This window comes from Cnephaeus nilssonii (assembly GCF_951640355.1).
Source record: "Cnephaeus nilssonii genome assembly, chromosome: 8".
NCBI classification, from domain to species: Eukaryota; Metazoa; Chordata; class Mammalia; order Chiroptera; family Vespertilionidae; genus Cnephaeus; species Cnephaeus nilssonii.
Genome location: NC_137079.1, coordinates 15,464,817 through 15,481,322, shown reverse-complemented (window position 1 = coordinate 15,481,322; position 16,506 = coordinate 15,464,817). Strand labels below are relative to the sequence as shown.

Below are 16,506 nucleotides of genomic sequence, written 5' to 3'. Positions count from 1 at the left end.
TGTGGAAACAAGGGAAAGAACAGTAAATTCAAAGGCATTTTGATGAATTTCATTTCCATTTTGGTTTATGGCGCTTTAAAATGATCACTCCACCCTGGCCCAGTAGCTTAGTTAGTCATCCTGATACGCTAAGGTTGTGGGTTCAATCCCCAGTCAGGGCATATATGCGAATCAACCAATGAATGCATAAATAAATGGAACAACAAGTCAGTCTCTCTCTCTCTCTCTCCCCCCGCCTTCCTCTCTCTCAAATCTATATATATAAAAGCCTAAGCAACTGTTTGACCAGTAGCTATGATGTGCACTGACCACCAGGGGCAGACGCTCAATGCACAGGCATGGAAACATGGAACAGACTGATGAATCTCAGAGGGAAGAGGGGAGGGGAGAGGGTGGGAAGAGATTAACCAAAGATCTTATATGCATACTAGAGACCCAGTGCACAGATTCGTGCACTGATGGGGTCCCTCGGCCTGGCCTGCACCCTCTCACAAGCCGGGACCCCTGGGGGGATGTAGGACTGCTGGTTTCGGCCCAATCCCTGAAGGCCAGACCGAGAGACCCCACAGGTGCACAAATCTGTGCACCAGGCCTCTATTCAATAAATAAAAAATTTTTAAACTATTCTTTTCAAAAACTGAAAATGTGAGGAAAAGGTACTTATTCTCCCAACAATGTGCTGTGAACAGAACAATTGCTCTGGTTTATAGTCTGGTTAAGGAGCCATGAGACTAGAGGCGAGGTACCTGAAAGCCAGGTGTCAGTCACCTGTCCAGCCCCCACTGTGCCTGGTCCACATGGATAGTTGGGGTTCTCCAGAAGAAGAGCACCGGTAAGATGTCTGGAGAGAGAGATTTGTTTTGAGGAAGATGCTCACACAGTTTGCAGGGGTTGGCTAGTCCAAAATCTATAAGGCAGGCTGGCAATTCCAACAAGAACTCCTGCTGTCTGGGGGTGGGATTCCTTCCTCTTTGGGGAGGGGAGGTAAGAAATGCAATATGGAAGCTGAAATATGAAAACCAACCAGCCGAGAATTGAAGTGGGTAGTGATGTCAATGAAAAGCCATCCAAAATATTTCTGGTTGGAGAAGGGAATGTGATGGATCCATTCGTGTATTCCTTATATAATTGGTACTGAGTCCCTACCCTGCACCAGTGCTGTCGACCCTGGTGTCAAGTTGTCCTATCAGACATGCTTTTATCCCTCAAAGAGCTTACAGACTGGGGAAGAGAGAAGCCATTCCAGTGCAGCTTTCTGTAAGAGGGGAGCCGAAGAGGAAGTCCACCAATGAAGGAGGCTGCTCAAAGAAAGTAGCTGTGTGTCTGTGAGCTGAGTTTTGAGGGACAAGTCATTGTTATTTCGACTAAAAAAGTAGAAAACTACCTGGGCTAGTCCACCTCCAAGATGGCCCCAGGGATCCTCACCTCCCTTACCCTTGCCCAGTCTCCTCCCCCGTTGGATCAAGGCTGTTCTGCGTGACCAATAGAGAGTGGTGGAGATGACAGGGTGTAAATTCTGAGGGTAGGTTACAGGAAGCATTGCAGCTTCCGCCTTGTCCTCTTGGCTCACCTGCTCTTGAGGAAGCCGGATGCTGTGCCGTGAGGATATTCAAACAACTCCTGGGAGGAGGGGCTGAGGCCTCCCATCGAGAGCCAGCGCTCACTTACCAGCCCCAGCGGGCGACTGGGCCAACCTCTTCCTCGCACTCTCAGGAGGGAGTCTAAGCCAGAACCAAGAGACATCATAAATGGTTACTGTTTTTGGTGATGTGTTTCCCAGTCCCAGTCAATACACTACTTCTTAAGTCAAGGCAGAGCTGAAAATTTCTAAAAATGGGAGATATTTCAAGTGACCCCCGGAAAGGTCAGTAGGGGCCAGATCCGGCATAGACGTGACACACACCTTCTCGCCTTCTTCCCTGCCAACCCCACCCGCCTTGTTCATGCTAAGTGCCCATTTGGATGAGGGTGTGTGTGTTAGGAACTAACGCACAAGGCTAAAGGGAAAGCCTTGGGTGGCAGAAACACTCTGAGGGAGAGCAGAGAAAGGAAATGACAAAAGCCCAAGATCAGTAGCCACCTAAGTAGAAAAGAAAAGGAGAAAGCGGAATTCCAAACGTTAACCGAAGAGATGCAAAACACTGGGAGTGGCCAATGGCATCAAAGGCGACAGAGAAATGGAATAAGCCTGAGAAATGAGCACTAGAATGGTCAGTGTCCTTTGTGGAAGCAGCTTCGTTGACATTGTGGGAACTTCAAAACATCATGCCTGAGCCTCTCACGTAGAGGCCATACCCAGAGCCCTTACAGCACCCAGGAGGCCCCTGGCGCTTTCTCACACGCTCGCACCTCTCTAATCTCGCCTCCTCCTCTCCTCCCAGTTTCTTATTCCTCCTCTTCTTTAGCTACAGTGGCCTCTTCTTTGTTCCCTCCTCAGATGGCTTTGCTTTGTGCTGCTCTGTGTTTGGAAGCTTCCCCACTAAGGTCCACACCACTTCCTCCTTTGCCACCTGCAGGTGATGCCCACGGCACCTTCTGTGTGTGGCCTTCCCTGACCACCCGGTTGGAATGCTCCCATTCCCACCCAGCGTACACTCTCTCCGGTTATAAACCACAGGCCCAACATGGAGTCACTTGTGCTAAAGCCCATGCTAACAAACCGAGATCTAATATCTGACCTGGGCCTAGCTGTGGATAGAGCATCAGCCTGCGGACTGAAGGGTCCCAGGTTTGATTCCTGTCAAAGGCACAAGCCAAGGTTGCAGGCTTGGTCCCCAGTGTGGGGTGTGCAGGAGGCAGCCAATCAATGATTCTCTCTGCCTCCTGCACGCCCCACACTGGGGATGTGCCCTGACCAGGAATTGAACCATGACCTCCTGGTTCATAGGTTAATGTTCAACCACTGAGCCATGCTGGCTGGGGAAATGTCAGTCTTTACTGTAGCTAAGCCTATTATCTTTTGCATTTACAATAACATACCTTTGGAATGTTACAATACCTTTCCCGGACCCCCCAGGGCACAAGCAATACCAGAGTAGAGAATAAAATCCTCTCATTGTAATTTTTACCGTGTTAATGGTTGACTATTACCTATCCTGCACCCACTTATGTAAAAGATGTACCAATCCCAGAGGTTTCCTTTTCTGCTTTGCTTTCTCCCGCCTCCCTTACCTATCACCAATGAATTTCCTGTAACCCACTTACATCTTCTCTTTTCATTATAATGTAAAATAAGGTACAAAACTGCCATTCTCTGGAACATTATCTCAATGCATTAAGATTTTACTTCCTGGCAACTGTCAACAGTTTGGCTCTGTGGGCACAAAGAGGTCACGTGCTAACCTGAGTAGCTCAGGGAAGGCCTGCGTGGTGGCCTTGCAAACTCAGAGACCTAACGTAACCACAAAGGATGGTCTGAAATGAAAACTTCTTTTACCTAAAAGCAGTTTAGGGTGGGTAGTCATGTCCTAGGCCAGGATCTTCCCTGATAAAGGTCAATCTTGTCCTTAACCGAGCCGGTCTGTTGTCTTTTGCACCTATGAGAATATATAATTGGAAAATCAAAGTAATTTCCTTTTCCCAGACCCCTCAAAGTGCAGGCCCGGGTCTGCGGAGACCACAAATGCCCTCATCGTCATTGAGTTCATTGTTGACTGTTAACCATCCTATACCCACATATGTAAAAGAAATATGTGTCTAACGTCTTACTTTTTATCCAATTCCAGAGGATTCCCCACTTTGCTTTCTCCCACCTCCCCAATCTATCACCAGTGGATTTCATGTAACCCACTTACGTCTCCTCTTTAGATTGTAATACATAAAATAAGGTGCAAAACTGCCATTCTCCAGAGCATTATCTTACTCCATTGAAATTTTGCTACCCGGCAATTGTCGACAGTTAGACTCATATAAACTCACAAAAACGCTTTGCAGGTTTGAATGTTTTTTATGTTGACAAGCTTATTATGTCTCCCTTCTCTAAGATGTCAGCCCCACAAGGGGAGTTCTTCTCTCAACTCTATCCCCACAGCCTACCACTCAAGTGTTCTTAAAACATCACTTACACATTGTAAGAATAGGTCCAGCCAGCGTGGCTCAGTGGTTGAGTGTGACCTCTGAACCATGGACCTATGAACCAGGAGGTTATGGTTCGATTCCTGGTCAGGGCATATGCCCGGGTTGCAAGCTCGATCCCCAGTGTGATCAATGATTATCTCTCATTATTGATGTGTCTATCTCTCTCTCCCTCCCCCTTCTTCTCTGAAATCAATAAAAATATAAATAAAAATAAATAAATAAATAAATAAATAAATAAATACGCCCCTCCATGTTGCCACGCAGGCCAGGGTGTGCGCGTGGCTTGCCATGTGTGCAGGCACTGGGTTGCAACCCTTTCTCCCTCCCCTTCCCCCAATAAATTCTTTTTGGTGACCAAACACCTAGTCCATAGTAACAGTGAAATGCTTCCTGTCTCTGGTGGCCTCCAGGCTAATAACTCCAGCTACAGATCTGCTAATGAACTGGAGGAATTACGCCTGCTGCTTGAGCAGCCCTTCTGCCAGGGAAGAAGTGGGGAAATACACACCAAGTAATGACTCCAGAACCAGACTCCGATCTGCGGGGGTCGACCAGCAGCAAAGGGATTTAGAACTTTTCTGCTTTTCCCTTCTGCTGCCTGGCTGTCTCCAGTCCTCTCCCGCCCCTTCGTGGCTTTGAGAATTAGTTCTCCCATCTTCTCGAGCTAGGAGCTAGGCCTTCTTGATCCATAAACCTTGCCTTACTCCAAAACTCTGTTGAATATTGGCCTTTCTTTGGAAGCATCTGGCACAGATATTTCTTTGGAACCTTGTACGTGTAACAGATACTTTTCAGTCAACAGGAGGCTGATGTGTGCTCTACTCTCACCCTCCCAACCCCCGTTTCCAACCGACCAGGCCAGCCATGGCTGTTCCATTCACCTTGCTTCTGATTAGTCCTTTGAAGGCTGTATCCCATGGCCAGAATTTTGAAAACCACCTGTTTGCAATGGAAGCTGTGGCCTTAAAAAATCATAAAGTCCAATAGAATGAACCCTTTCTTTTCACCACGCAGAGGGCAGGCAGGGCCCTGGGACCAGCCTGGTAAAAAAAAAAGTGCCGGTTTTCTAGCTTAGCGTCAGTGGCCACGGGCGGTAGATACCAGGCGTGGGCTTTGAGGAGGGCTCCAAACTCATCAAGGTCCCACAGTGCCCAGCGCTGGGCTCGCTCAGGGGCACACCTGTGATCGGCTCCGGTTCAGTCCCTGCTTCCCAGGAGATAAGGCGGGGGTGGGGAACCTTTTTCCTACCCAGGGCCATCTGGACATTTATACCACCATTCCCGGGCCACACAACATTACCAACTTAAAAATTAGCCTGGGGGTGCGGGGGCAGGCTGGAGGGGGTCATTGGGGGAAAAGGGGGGGCATATGCTATACTTTCAACAATAAAGAATTATTTTTTAAAAAATTAGCCTGCTATTACTTGGTCAAACATTTAATTACCTCACCCCTAATGCCTTGGCACTTTCGTGGGCAACTAGACGCCTGCCCGCTGTACCTCCCCACCCCTCCACCCCACCCCTCCCCCAGACAAAGCCGCTCGCTAAAGACACGCCCTCACTCAGTGCCAGAGGCGGGATTCGCCTTCCCGATTCTGGCGCGGTTCGGCGCCAGATTAAAAATCCCAAACCACCAGATAAAACTAGTGGAACTGCAGGAAGGTGTGAGGCCAGGAGGAGGAGGAGGGGGGAGGGGGGAGGGGACAGGCAGGCGATTGGTCAAATCCGTTTCCTTTTCTTCAAAACAGGAGACATTCGGGGGTCTTTGAGCCCCTTGTCACTTTTCACTCCAAGACACTTACTTGTTTGCAAAAAGCATAACCTGTACCAATGTGCCAGGCTCCCGGGCTGTGTTCACGTCTAGAAAGGTGCAGGAAAGGAGGGTCGTGCCTCTCCGTGCACAGCTGTACGTGGAGCTCCGACCTTCAGGCGCTCTCGCAGGCGGTCCTTAGGGGGCGCCCCGGCAGCCAGGAAGCTGGCCGGGCCGGTGGCTACGTGACCGCGCGCTCGCCACCTCCTCGCAGCCCAGGTCGGTCCTGCCCTCCGGCCCCGCCGACCGGGCGCCCGGAGCAGGGCGGGTCCCGGCGGCACGTCCCCTCCTCCCGCCTGCAGCGCCCTACCCGCCACCCAGTCGGGGAAACGCGTGATGCGGCCAGACGCACATCCGGACCAGAACTCCGTCTCCTTTCTGGGCCCAAGACGCCCCAGCTCCGCCGCCGCGCCCAGGGGCCGGCAGCCCCATCCTTAGACCCAGGACTTGGGGCGGCTCCGAGCTCTTTCCACGCAAGGGACTGCGGCTGCGGTTTCTTAAAGGATGCTTTTCTTTTTTTTTTTTTTCTTTTTTTTTAATTTTTATTTATTTATTTTTTGAACGATGCTTTTCTGCTCTGCGGAAATGAATGAGACCGTGTCTGTAAAGTGCCCGGAGTTCCTTGGGATAAAAGTGCTGACTTAATTAGTCACCCATTGCTTGTGAGAGTCACTAAAAGGACATCTTAAAAATCAATGTTTCAGTTAGACGTAATAACCATGACAGTCCCGTATAGTTTAACAATCAGGCTAAACGTCAGGCTGGCGTCAGAATCATTACTTCAATTTTATTTATTTTTTAAATATATTTTATTGATTTTTTTACAGAGAGGAAGGGAGAGGGATAGAGAGCTAGAAACATCGATCCGTTGCCTCCTGCACACCCCCTACTGGGGATGTGCCCGCAACCAAGGCACATGCCCCCGACCAGAATCGAACCCAGGACCTTTGAGTCTGCAGGCGGACGCTCCATCCACTGAGCCAAACCGGTCAGAGCTCATTACTTCAATTTTACAGAGGAGGACATGAACGTGGTTTCTGGTGATAGGAATCATCACTGCTGAAAGTAGTCCATTTTGAAAGAAACACATAAACTTATGTGTCTGCGAAATTCCTTCTTCTGGAGCCACTTTCAAGGGATGCTCCGGATCTGACCTTAACCAAAGGGGAAGGGCAAAGCGATGTTATCTCTTAGGTCAGGGAACTAGAATTTTCCGTTGTCTTTCCCTCCTTTGTCAGCGGTGACCTGTGAGAGGTTTCTCACCAGCGGGTGTCTGCCCAGGCCTAAAAATTATCTGACTGACAGGAGGCTAAACAAGGGTGGGGGCCATCTAGGGGCACCTCTCTTGTGCCCTAAATAGTATGTTGCCAGGCGACAGAAATGGGGCTACAGTTTTTCGGGAACTATCTCCCTGTTCACTTGTTGGTTGCATTGCATGGTCTCTGGGCCCGGATAATGGTGAGGAGGTTTGTGGGCATCTGCTTGCTCCCTGTGTGAGGCTTAGATGATGGCCCAGGACTCCGACGTGTAGAGGTCAAGCAGCTTACCGGTCTGGAGGGGGGGAGGGTATGGGAATCCCATCTGTGAGCCTCTTCCTGTGCAGTGTAACCTGCACTCCGGTCCTGGGAGATGTCCGTGATTCTCTCTCTCAGTCACAAGGCTCAGCAAAGCAGCCTCAGGTAGAAACAGCTCGGAAGCGTGCAGCCGGCTCTCAGACCCAACTATCGAACTCACTCAATACTGACTCCTGCCCTGGCTCAGGGGTTAGGGCGTTGGCCTGTGCACCGAAAGGTCGCAGGTTCAATTCTGGGTCAAGAGCACATACCTTGGTTGCAAGACGAATTCCTGGTCCGGGTCATGGCCCATGTGGGAGGCAACATCGATGTATCTTTCTCACATCCATGTTTCACATCGATGTTTCTCTCTCCTCTCTCTCTCTCTCTCTCTGCTTCTCCCTTCCACTCTCTCTAAAAATCCATAGGAAAAATATCCTTGGAGAAGATTTAAAAATATGTATATACTGACTTCTTCTATTCCAAAGACCCAGAGGTCACGAATGTTCTTAGGCCCCATCAGGGTGACGGTAGCCCTGGGATGGCAGAGACTTACAGGAGAACAAGATATGGCTCTCTCTCAGCTGCTATGGTCTGGCTCCAAAGCAGTGGATTAATTGAAAACAAGGCTCCACAGCAAGAGTTGGCAATCTATGGCCCCTGGGCCAAATCCAACCCATGTAAGGCCAGAAAGTTAAGACTGGTCTTTACATTTTTAAATGGTTGGGGGTGGGGGGAGGAGGGGCTGCCAGTCGGTATGGCTCAGTGGTTTAGCCTCCACCCATGAACCAGAAGGTCACGGTTCGATTCCCAGTCTCTCTCTCATCATTGATGTTTTTGTCTCTCTCTCCCTCTCCCTTCCTCTCTCTGAAATAAAAAATCTATATATATATAAGCTTAAGCGACCGGCCAACTGGCTGACCAGCCAGCAGGTAGCTATGATGCGCAATGACCACCAGGGGGCAGATGCTCAATGCAGGAGTTGCCGAGCGACAGCAACTTTGCAGAGTGCCCTCTTGCACTCTGGGACCCCTCAGGGGATGTCAGACTGCCGGTTTTGGCCTGATCCCCACAGGCCAGGCCGAGGGACCCCACCTGCTGGAGGGACCCTGCTCACTCCTCAGACACCCTTCGAGCCCCGGCACTGCCCCAGCTGGGGAGGGACCACGGGAGGTTGACTCCAGGGCATGTATGGCCCATCACCCAGTCCTGCCCCACCAGCCACCTTCTAATTAATTTCCTTTCAAAGTGCACGAATCCGTGCAACAGGCCTCTAGTAATAAAATAAAACATAAAAAAATATTTAAATGGTTGGGGGGGAATTTTTAAAAAAAATATGTTTTATTGATTTTTTACAGAGAGAAAGGGAGAGAAATAAAAAGTTAGAAACATCGATGAGAGAGAAACATCGATCAGCTGCCTCCTGCACACTCCCCACTGGGTATGTGCCTGCAACCAAGGTACATGCCCTTGACCGGAATCAAACCTGCGACCTTTGAGTCCGCAGGCCGATGCTCTATCCACTGAGCCAAACCGGTTAGGGCATGGGGGGAAATTTTTTAAAAAGAATACTTTATAACAAAAATTTCTAAATCTCAAATTCCTATGTCTATAAACACTATAAACAAAGTTTTATTGGCTCACAGCCATGCTCATCATTTGCCTATTGTCTATGGGTTCTTTCACATTACAAACACAGAGTTGAAAACAATTGGTTATTGTTATTCACAGTAATTGTTTTATGAAGTCACTGTGGATACTGAGTCAGCAAATACTAAACCATTGCACCTAAGGGAAATCAGGGTTAGGTTCCTGCAAGCCTCTGGTCATGCCATTTTTGTCAACGAAGGATCAAGACATAATCTTATTTATTTTATGTGTTTCTTGTGTTGAAAGGATATATATATATATATATATATATATATATATATCCCACCCCCCACCCCCCCCTTAATGTTTAACTCATGCCAACTGCACTATAACTCATGTTTGGACAAAACTTATCTAACACACATATTTTCTCCTTTTCAGGCACGTCACAGCCTTCTTGCACATAAGAACACTAGGCAGCACTTCACTTGGGTGTCATTTTAAATAGCAAAAGTCAGAAAAATCACAAATAGAAAAAAAAAATTGACCCTAAAGAGGTCACTGAAAGGACTTGTATACTGCATGCGAGCTGAGCAAGAAGGCAGAAGGATGTCGCCTTGTTCAGCCTCACAGCCGGACACATAGACATCAGGAGACACATTTCCACGAATGACCCAGGGACACCACGGGTACTGACTTTAGTGAGTAAGCAAATTCACAAATACCAAGTCCAAGAATAATGAAAATCGACTGTACCTGCCATAGAGACCACGTGGACTGTAAAATCTACGTACGGTCCTTTACCAAAAAGATTGCCAGCCTCCCGCCAGGAGAGGGAAGCAGGCACAGAGGGACCACTCATCCCCAACAGTGTCCGATCCAGAGGGGGCTCATGAAGAGCAGCACACTCGTCAATTACGGGGGCAGGAAACTGGGAGCCCGCGGCGGAATGTGCAGAGATTTCCAAACTGTAGGACAGAGCTTCCATTTCTGCCTGACACAGATCTTCTGGTTTTCATTCAACGAACACTCTCCAGAGCCTTCTGATTCGCCTGGGTCCTGCTGAGAGCCACTAGTTTAGAGTCACTAGTTTATGGTTAACATCCTCACCGTCAGTGCACCGAGGGCCCAAGTCGTGAAGGGGAGTTGGAAGGACAGAAGGACAGAAACAAAGGGCCAGGCCAACTTGGATAATCAGTCTCCGAAACAGATTTTTTCTTTTTCTTTTTCTTTTTTTGAAACAGATTATTTTAAATACTTGGTTTGCTTGTGATGACTTCCTAATTTCCAGGAAGGGTATGAGACAGCTCCCGACTAAAGCACGAACTAAAGCCAGGAGGAGGGAGATCGCAGGGTAGAGGTCTGAACAGTACAGCCAGGCCTAACTGAACGACGGGATCCAGTCCATTTCTGATGTGAACATCACTGAGAGCCCGCACGCGAACGTAGATGCTGCCCTTACTGCTGCAATGACACAGCCACACGGCGGGCAGTGCTGTGGGCTTGCTCGCACCAGCATCACCGCAAACTCTGCGCCCCGACAGCTGGCTTTTCTTTTTCTGAAGCAGGAGCCTGACCTAGGCTTCCATTGCAGAGGCCTCCACTTCCAGGAAGGCTGCCTGGCAGGAACACGGGAGGTGAAGGGCCAGCCCCTCCCCCTCCCCCTCCCAGGCTCCTTTGTTTTGGAGATCTTGTTTGATAACTGACCATTTGGGCTACTTGTTGTTTTTCTCTTCCCAGTGCTTTACATTCTTGCCTTTCTCTTTTAAATTCAGGAGTAAAGAGTGAGCCTCTCCCCTCCTCCCCACCCCCGCCCCCCCCCCCCCACACACACACACACACATACAACCCTAGGTCCCCAAGTCTACTCCAATAAAAGCTGAGCCCCAGACTCTCTCCCGGCAACACCGACTTCTCTGAGTGCCTGTACACTCCAGGACCAGTAAGTAATACATTATTTCTGAAGAACAAAGTTTCCTAGTGATCGTTGCTGAAAGGCGTCTTGCAATGGTAATAAGAACCTCAAGGATGCTCAGGCTGTGCCATGGGTTTAGACAGGGAGAGACGTGTCTGGGAAGCTCAAGGTGAGTGCTCTAGGCATTTCTTGCCAAGAGCATTAGTACTGATAGACCAAATGATAGGCCAAAACCAGCATTCGCATTGCCATAGGACAGCCAGGAGGTCCGCTAGGTGATAGGCATTTTCCAGCTCTGTTCTAAGCAATGGGGCCACCACGGTCTATGTGGTCAGGGGTTGACCAGAAACGGGGCACCTGACTAATGCAATGAAAGCAGGCGGACCGCAGGGGCCATAGGGTTGTTACATTGAGTTGCAAATTAAATGCTGGGGTTCCTACCTAAAAAAACTAGGGCAGGGGAGATGCAGTCAATTCTGAGAGCTCATTCAGGGGAGAACATGCTTTCTGGAGCCCCTGGGAGCAAAAGGCTTTCCTGGTGGGAGGTTTCCTAAGTGGACCGCGGGGGCTGGGGGGGCCCCAGGCCCACCACCCAAGCAGATCCAGATCCAACGCTTTCTGCCCTGGCTCTGGGGGCTTCCCTGATGAAAATGCAACTCTGTGTTTTCTTTTGAACCTGAATATGAAATGTCTAAGTGTCTGCTGTTCTCATGTCTGGCTGTACCCTAAGAAAGAACCCAAAATATCAACAGTGGTGGGCTGAGTAATTTTGAAATAGCCCTTCACAGGGAACTGATTCTCACCCAGCCTTTGGCTAAGAGTTGGAAGGCATTACTTTAAGGGTTTAGAGCAGTGGTTCTCAACCCTTCTAATGCCGCGACCCTTTCATACAGTTCCTCATGTTGTGGTGACCCCCAACCATAAAATTATTTTTGTTGCTACTTCATAACTGTAATTTTGCTACTGTTAATGAATCGTAATGTAAATGTCTGTGTTTTCCGATGGTCTTAGATGACCCTGCTAGTCCTCTAAGTCGCGACCCACAGGTTGAGAACCGCTGCTGTAGAGCCTAAGACCATCAGAAAACACAAATATTTACATTACGATTCATAACAGTAGCAAAATTACAGTTATGAAGTAGCAATGAAAATAATTTTATGGTTGGGGGTCACCACAACATGAGGAACTGTATTAAAGGGTCGCGGCATTAGAAAGGTTGAGAACCACTGGTTTAGAGAGAGACTATATTTTGTGTTTCATTGTGGGACAACTCGTAAACTTTAGAAATGTTAGACTGCTTTGGAGAGTGAAGGTCTGACAGGCAAATCCAGGTGTGTGTTGTTTTTTTGTTTGTTTTTTTCCAGGGTGTGTTTTTTCTTTTTCTTTTCAGGAAACAATTCGGGGTCCACCTTAGTCATGAACAAGTCCCAGCTTTCTTCAGCAGAGAGGGCGAGAGGTCATTTCATCCGTGAAGATTTTCAGTCCAGGACCCCATGAAAAAATCCCAGCCATGCTTGCATGTGTGGACAGGATGATTGTGGTTCTGTGCCCCTTGTGGAGACTGGTCTACCAGGTGTCCCTTTATGCTCGGTGTCACCCTTAGGCTCAGTGACATGTATCTTCCTGCTATTTTTTTAAAATATACTTTTATTGATTTTAGAGAGGAAGTGGGAGGGAGTTAAGAGATGGCAACATCAATGATGAGAGAGAATCATTGATTGGCTGCCTCCTGCACGCCCCACACTGGGGATGGAGCCCACAACCCAGGCATGTGCCCTGACCGGGAATCGAACCGTGATCTCTTGGTTCATAGGTTGACGCTCAACCTCTGAGCCACGCCACTGGGCTCTTCCTCCTATTTCTTGACATGGTGTTACCGGAAAGGGGACCTGGCTCTTTGTGTGTCTGCCTGGGGCTGGCTGTTTGTGTGTGGGTTCACAACCCTATCCCAGGTGACTTTTGGAGGATGTTTATTAGCGCTGGGGACGGTGAAACAGGGAAGGGCCTGGGATTACAGGAGGAGGACTGGGTGAGAAAATGACCCTGGGCGGGGCGGGGCTGCTCTGGCTAGGAGACTGGTTCAGGGGTTTGGCCCAGGACAAGCTGCTGCTTCCTGTTGCTCTCCTGGTTGCAAGCCTCATGGGGTCCCTTAGAGTTTAATAGATGCATGCCTGTAGGGGGAAGAGGAGGGGGAGAGGAGGGAAAGGCAAGGGAGTGCTATGGGGAGGGAGCGAGCTTTCTGGGAGTTTTAAAGGCTGGGAGTTTAGGGGAGGTCTTAGGGCAGGATCTCAATAGAATATTCAGTGTTATACTGATTTATTTCCTTACCTCCATCTGGCCTTGGGTGTGGTTGGCAAAGGGCACTAATTGGATTTCTGCTGTCTATCTCCCAGAGTGGGGTGCTTTAAGCAATTTACCCCCTGGTTGGGGAGACGTGAAAACCATTTGCTCTTAAGTGTCCTTGGTTTAGGGAAGATAGGGTTTACTAGATGGCTGCAAACCGCTGTTTAGCTATCTGTGTGTTTCCTGATTCCACTTGCCAAGGAATTTCCCTAGCTTCTTACTGTCCTGCCTCATAGACAGAGGCCCAGACAGACTAAGACCTGGAGTCCTGCAATTCTGATCCCGCCTAACTTTTTCCATTAATCATGTCCCATTACTCCCGCGACCAGTGCTTAGTGATCGCCGTGTGTGGAATAGTCAGTAACAGGCTGCGTGTGAATGACAGCAGCATCTCGTTCACCCTCCACCCCGTAAACACTCACGCTGCGGCCTGTCAGCTCAGCCTGGCCATACTCTGATGTAATTCTCAACCCTGTGGTGTGGGCTTGACATTCCTCCCAGGGGGTCAGACTTCATCCTCCCCACGGGAAGAGCTAACACTCCGCCTGAGCATTTGATCTTCTGAAGTGGACTTCACGGAGGAGTATCACTCAGTGAGCCATTGAGCTGGTTATCTCTACACTGATATCCACTCCTCCCCTCTCCTCCCACACCCCTACACTCCCAAATACCTGAGACAAATCAGTGCTAGAGATAATGCTAAGATCAGATGAGTAGACCGCCAGCCCCTTTGTGCCCAGGGGATTGTTAAAGGGATTTGCCAAGTTCAGTGGTCTCCTCCCTGCTTTGTGGGATCCCAGCCTGCCCTGTGGACTAGGCTGAGAACCCCAGACAAAAACAGCACCTTTGAACCAAGATGCAGCCCCCTCCCCTGGCGCTGGAGGTTTACATTGGGAAGCCCTTAAATGGCACTGGGAGGGGTGAGCCTGAACTTAAAACCTCAGTCCTTCAACGTCATTTACATCTTTAAAAAAACTGTTTTTCTTCCCTGGTTGTTGCAACCAAATTAACTCTTTTCCTGGCTCCTAGTTCCTTCTCCCAGAGGTGAGGGATTAGACAAAGATAAGGGGGTGTGAGGAGAAGCCCTTTATCTGGGGAGAGAAATGTAGGCCGGGAAACAGGAGGTGATGATTGAATTACATAGCATGCGTTTCCTGTCCATTGCAGACTGATGTCTGACGGTTGGTTCAAAGATGTAAAGCCTTTCCCAAATCGTTTTTTTAAAAGCCTAGATTTCTATTTGGTAGCTGGTTTGTGCTGAGTGAAATAAATATCTTAAGACTTTGCTGCTTATTTTTTCAAGGAGAGCTGCCTGGGTAAGTGAGCAGGTAAATGACTCGACTGGCGAAGTCAGCTACGATACAATTACACCTACTGGGACATACATAAACAGAGACCCCAAGAAAACTGTCAGAGTAATTTGAGGCAGAGTCACCCAAAGCAATTGCATCCAGCTCTGGTAAAGCCTAGACAACTGAGATCTTAATCACAAAGCGGGAGAAACACCCTGAGCATCTGGAGTTGCTCAGTGGTTGAGTGTCAATCTATGAACCAGGAGGTCATGGTTGGATTCCCAGTCAGGGCACATGCCTAGGTTGCAAGTTTAACCTTTTGCACTCGGATGTCGAGATTAAAATTACTCTTTGAATGTATCAATAATTTGAAATATAAAAAAATCCAAATAAATAAGTTTGTATGAAAAGAAACTCCAGTTTTTTATTCTATTGCCGCACTTTGTAAAATCTGGGGTATTTAAAAAATTAAATCCCGAGTAGAATAAAGGAATCAAGAAAAAAGCAAGCAAGTGCAAAGGGTTAATCCCCAGTGTGGGGCATGCAGGAGGCAGCTGGTCAATGATTCTGTCTCATCATAGATGTTTCTATCTCTTTCTCCCTCACCCTTCCTCTCTGAAATCAACTATATATATACTAGAGGCCCGGTGCACAAAATTTGTTCACGAGGTAGGGGGTGGGGGGTGTCCCTCAGCCCAGCCTGCACCCTCTTCAATCTGGGACCCCTCTCACAATCCAGGACTGCTGGCTCCCAACCGCTCACCTGCCTGCCTTTTGCCCCTAACCACTTCTGCCTGCCAGCCTGATCACCCCTAACTATTCCCCTGCCAGCCTGATTGATGCCTAACTGCTCCCCTGCCAGCCCGATTGCCCCTAACTGCCATCCCCTGCTGGCCTGGTCACCCCCACCTGCCCTCCCTTGCCAGCCTGGTCACCCCCACCTGCCCTCCCCTGCTGGCCTGGTCACCTCCACCTGCCCTCCCCTGCAGGCCTGGTCCCCCCCCCCCCAACTGCCCTTCCCTGCAGGCCTGGTCCTCCCCAATTGCCCTCCCCTGCAGGCCTGGTCACCACTAACTGCCCTCCCCTCCTGGCCTGGTCTTTCCCAACTGCCCTCCCCTGCTGGCCTGGTCACCCCTAACTGCCCTCCCCTGCTGGCCTGATTGCCCACAACTACCCTCCCCTGCCGGCCATCTTGTGGCGGCCATATTTGACCATATGGGGGCGGCCATCTTGTGCAAGGGTGTGAGGGTCAATTTGCATATTACATCTTTATTAATAGGCTATCCAAAACACATGTAACAATCAGTTGAAGCTTCTGATGATCACAGGATAGCAAATGACCCTGCACTGGGGAGGATGTGATACCATTGTAATTAACTAGTTACTAATAACAGAAAAGGAACAAAAGGGAGGCCAGGCATTAATGGCATGTCATTTGGGCAGCTTCATCAGGAAGCTGAAGTTTCATACTCCCCAGGGAACCACCAGCCCATCCTCTGCAGATCTCTGGAGGAAGGGGTCTAATAAAGGAGAGAGATATGCACGGGCAGTGAAGTTGGGGTGACTAGGAAAGGTGCCTGTCAGATCTGGGAACAGGTCATTGGCCAGAATGGGCAGGGCTATTACAAGCCTGTGAAAATTTGGGGATACATAATCCCCCAAACAAAGTTGCTCGCTCTCTTGGCTCTCCCTTGGCTCTCGGCTCTCTGGTTCCTTTGATTTTGCTCCTGCTTCCTTGCAGTTGTCCATGTTTCCTCCACAGCCATGTGTCCGGCAGACCCCACATGCAATGGACGGATGGACTGCAATAGAGAACACTAACTAAGCTAACCCGGTTCTGGACTGGACACGGCTCCAATATGGAGTGAAAATTCTGGGCACTGGCTTTGGTTCCAGCCCTGCTGAAGCCACAGCTACACTTCCCTTG

The 16,506-nt window shown here is 49.2% G+C and overlaps 1 long non-coding RNA gene across 1 annotated transcript; it reads right to left on the bottom strand.

The window, feature by feature from the left end:
• Window positions 1-1,228: 1,228 nt before the first annotated feature.
• LOC307103964 lies at window positions 1,229-6,121 on the bottom strand. Its single transcript, XR_013813852.1, has 3 exons — window positions 5,905-6,121; window positions 3,437-3,536; window positions 1,229-1,721 (listed from the first exon to the last, which is right to left on the bottom strand). It is a non-coding gene; the product is annotated as an uncharacterized lncRNA (long non-coding RNA).
• Window positions 6,122-16,506: the final 10,385 nt, after the last annotated feature.